We start from the raw sequence: 4739 nt of genomic DNA, 5'->3' as shown, positions 1-4739 counted from the left end.
CGAGACCAGCCTGGCCAACATGGTGAAACCCCATCTCTACTAAAAATACAAAAATTAGCTGGGCGTGGTGGCATGTGTCTGTAATCCCAGCTACTCGGGAGGTTGAAGCAGGAGAATCGCTTGAACCCAGGAGAAGGTGCTCGCAGTGAGCTGAGATCATGCCATTGCACTCCAGTCTGGGTGACGAGCTAAACTCCATCTCAAAATAAAACAAAAAGAAATCTAAATATAATTGAGTTGAATATTTGAACTTTTTATTGACATTTCAAATTAGATTCTAATTCAATTTAAAAAAGCAGCATCTCACAGAAGCAGATGTACTTAATTATGTTAACTCTGTGGTTTCATTTAAGCAATTTGTTTTGTGAAGGGACACAAATCCAACCAGATTTTAACAGTGTATAAATATGTATTTATTAATTTAATTACAATGACAATAGTCTCAGCTCCCCATTTGAACAAAGGAGAGCATCTGACCTCTATTCGGGGGCACCATGCACTATAGGTGTGTGGAAATACCGATGCCCTCAGCTATGGGGCAGGCTCAGTGGGACCTGGAGTGCTGGAGACCCTGGGCCATTCACCTCTGGCCACAGAAGCCACTGTCTATTTACCCCCAACTGCTATAGAAATATTATTTTCAATGGTTGTCATGATGCAAAAGAAAAGAAGCAGGGAGATGTATTAAACCTTTATGTATAAGTTATGTTAGTAAATAAAGTGAACTTTCTTCTGGCTTAACTAAAAAATCTATACTAGTATTTATGCCTTTTGGAAAATAGAGATGCCAATTTAAATATTATGAAGCAAAGCAACAGATTATTAGGTAAGACAACCAATTACAACTGCAGAATTTTAGAGGTTATGGGTTAAATGTATAAGAATATTTCATAGCAATAATCTTTTAAGACTATGCAAAGAGACTCCACAGTGAAGCAGAAATTAGAACAGAATTAATAATACTGTATATGCTCTCAGTTCACCAATTTATCAAAACTAGTTTTATGATTCAGGAGGGTGTCTGCTCTTTTGCAATTGGAAGAAAAGAAAGAAGATTTTATTTTTCGACTCTTCAAATTTTCTTCACTAATAGTATTTCCAAGGCTAAGTAAGGGAGTTGCAAGTAGCACCAAAAGAAAAAAGCAGGCTTGAGCAGCTTTTAAAATATGGTCTTAAAATATGGAAAATGGAGCCACATGTGGTGGCTCACACTTGTAATTCCAGCACTTTGGGAGCCTGAGGTAGGAGGATTGCTTGAGGCCAAAAGTTTGAGACCAGCCTGGGCAGCATAGCAAGATCACCATCATTACAAAAAAATAATAACTTTTTAAAAAATTAGCTGGATGTGGTGGTGCATGCCTTAGAGTCCTAGTTACTTGGGAGGCTGTGATAGGAGGAGCTCTTGAGCCCAGGAGTTCAAGTCTGCAGTGAGCTACAACTGTACCACTGTACTCCAGTCTGGGAAACAAAGTGAGACCCTGTCATTCTCTCTCTCTCTCTCTCTCTCTCTCATATACATATATATGGAAAAGGGAAGGGGCCAAGAATATCAAAGACATTATTGAAGAAGAGGAAAGATGTCCTGTCAAATATCAGAAGTTGTATAAAGCTACAGCAATTAAGACAGTGTAGTCTTCACTGATAAACTGACCAATGAAACAGAATAGAGAGCTCCCAAACAGATCTCCACAAATTTAGTCTTTGATATGTGATGCAAGTGACATGGCAGATCAGCAAGGGAAGAAAGCACTTTTCAATAAATAGAAAAGAAAAATAATGGTTATTGATATAGGAAACAAAATGAAATTATATTCCTTCTTCGCTCTATATACAAACATTAAATTCCAGATGTACCAAAGACTTACCCATCAGAAACAAAATTTTAAAACTTTTAGCAGGAAATGTAAGTGAATGAGACACAAAAAGCCACTTAACCATTTAAAAACATTAGACATTTTGACTATCACAAAATTAAGAACTTTTTACATCAGAAAGTGAAAAGATAGGCTGGGCATGGTGTCTCAAGCCTGTAATCCCAACAGTAGATCACCTGAGGTCAGGAGTTTGACACCAGGCTAGCCAACATGGTGAAACCCCATCTGCACTAAAAATACAAGAAATTAGCCAGGCATTGGTGGCAGACACCAGTAATCCAAGCTACTTGGGAAGCTAATGCACAAGAATCGTCTGAACCTGGGAGGTGGAGGTTGCAGTGAGCCACTGCACTCCAGCCTGAATGACAGAGCAAGACTCTGTCTCAAAAGAAAATTAAAAAATAAAAAATAAAAGTAAAAAAGTAAAAAGATAAACTATAAACTAGAAGACATTTGCAATACCTAAAACCTGTGAAAGATTAATATCATATCAACAAAGTATAAGGAGCTCCTATGAATTAATTTTGAAAATAGCAACCCAACAGAAAATTGGGAAAAGACATTAATAGGGATTTCACAAAAGGGAATGCCCCCAAAACATAAAAATTTTCTCACCCTCATTAGTAATCAGGAAAATGCACAAGATACTACATATATATTCTCTCCACAAATATTGAGAAGTTTGACAATACCAAATGTATTAGTTCACATTCACACTGCTGATAAAGACATAACTGAGACTGTGAAGAAAAAGAAGATTAAAGGATTTATGGTTCCACATGGCTGAGGAGGCCTCAGAGTAATAGCCATGGATGAAAGGCACTTCTTACATGCCAATGGCAAGAGAATATGAGAAGGAAGCAAAAGAAGCAGAAGATGAAACCCCTAATAAACTCATCAGATCTTGTGAGACTTATTCACTATAACAAGAATAGCATGGGAAAGCTCAGCCCAAGGGATTCAACTACCTCGCCCTGGGTCCCTCCCTCAACACGTGGGAATTCTGAGAGACACAATTCAAATTGAGATGTGGGTAGGGACATAGCCAAACCATATTAATCTGCTCCTGGCCCCTCCAAATCTCATGTCCTCACATTTCAAAACCTATCATGCCTTCCCAACAGTCCCCCAAGGTCTTAACTCATTTCAGCATTAACCCAAATGTCTGCTGTCCAAAGTCTCATCTGAGACAAGGCAAGTCTCTTCTGCCTATGAGCCTGTAAAATCCAAAGCAAGCTAGTTACTTTCTAGATACAAAGGGGGTACAGGTAATTGAGTAAATACAGCTGTTCCAAATGGGAGAAATTGGCTAAAACAAAGGGGTTACAGGCCCCATGCAAGTCCAAAATCCAGCCAGGTAGTCAAATTTTAAAGCTCCAAAATGATCTCTCTTGACTTTATGTTTCACATCAAGGTCATGCTGATGCAAGAGGTGGGCTCCCATGGCCTTGTGTAGTTCTGCCCCTGCGGCTTTGCAGGGTATAGCCCACATCCTGGCTGTTTTCATGGGCTGATGTTGAGTGTCTGAAGCTTTTCCAGGCTCACGGTGCAAGCTATCAGTGACTCTACCATTCTGGGGTCTGGAGGACAGTGGCCATCTTCTCACAGCTCCACTAGGAAGTGCTCCAGTAGAGACTCCATGTAGGGGCTCCGACTCCACATTTCCCTTCCACACGACCCTAGCAGAGCTTCTCCATGAGAGCCCCACCCCTGCAGCAAACTTCTGCTTGGACATCCAGGCATTTTCATATATCCTCTGAAATCTAGGTGGAGGTTTCCAAACCTCAACTCTTGACTTCTGTGTACGTACAGGCTCAGAACCAGGTGGAAGCTGCCAAGGCTTGGTGCTCGCACTCTTAAAGCCATGGCCAGAGATCTGTCTCGTACCCTTTCAGCCATGGCTGGAGTGGCTGAAACACAGAGCACCAAGGCCCTAGGCTACACACAGCGCAGTGATCCTGGGCCCGGCCCACAAAACCATTTTTTCATCCTAGGTCTCTGGGCCTGTGATGGGAGGGGCTGCTGTGACGACCTCTGACATGCCCTGTAGACATTTTCCCCATTGTCTTGGGGATTAACATTCATCTTCTCGTTACTTATGCAAATTTCTGCAGGCAGTTTGAATTTATCCTCAGAAAATGGGATTTTCTTTTCTATGACAAAGTCAGGCTGCAAATTTTCCAAATTTGTGTGCTCTGCTTCCTTTATAAAACTAAATGTCTTTAACATCACCTGAGTCTCCTCTTGAATACTTTACTGCTTAGAAATTTCTTCCACCAGATACCCTGAATCATCTCTCTCAAGTTCAGAGTTCCACAAATCTCTAGGGCAGGGGTAAAATGCTGCCAGTCTTTCTGCTAAAACATAACAAGAGTCACCTTTGCTCCTGTTCTGAACAAGTTCCTCATCTCCATCTGAGACCACCTCAGCCTGGACCTTATTGTTCATAACACTATCAGCATTTTTGTCAAAGCCATTCAACAAGTCTCTAGGAGGTTCCAAATTTTCCCACATTTTCCAGTCTTCTTCTGAGCCCTCCAAACTGTTCCAACCTCTGTCTGTTACCAAGTTTCAAAGTTGCTTCCACATTTTTTGATATCTTTTCAGCAGCACCCCACTCCACTGGTACCAGTTTACTGTGTTAGTCCGTTTTCACACTGCTGATAAAGACAAGCTCGAGTTTGAGAAGAAAAAGAGGTTTAATTGGATTTACAGTTCCACATGGTCGGGGAGGCCTCAGAGTCATGGCAGGAGGCAAAAGGCACTTCTTACACAGCAGCAGCAAGAGAAAATGAGGAGGAAGTCAAAGCAGAAACCCCTGATAAACCCATCAGATCTCATGAGACTTACTCACTGTCACAAGAA

Source organism: Colobus angolensis, unplaced genomic scaffold, assembly GCF_000951035.1.
Source record: "Colobus angolensis palliatus isolate OR3802 unplaced genomic scaffold, Cang.pa_1.0 Scaffold34, whole genome shotgun sequence".
Taxonomy (NCBI): domain Eukaryota; kingdom Metazoa; phylum Chordata; class Mammalia; order Primates; family Cercopithecidae; genus Colobus; species Colobus angolensis.
This window is presented reverse-complemented; position numbering follows the sequence as displayed.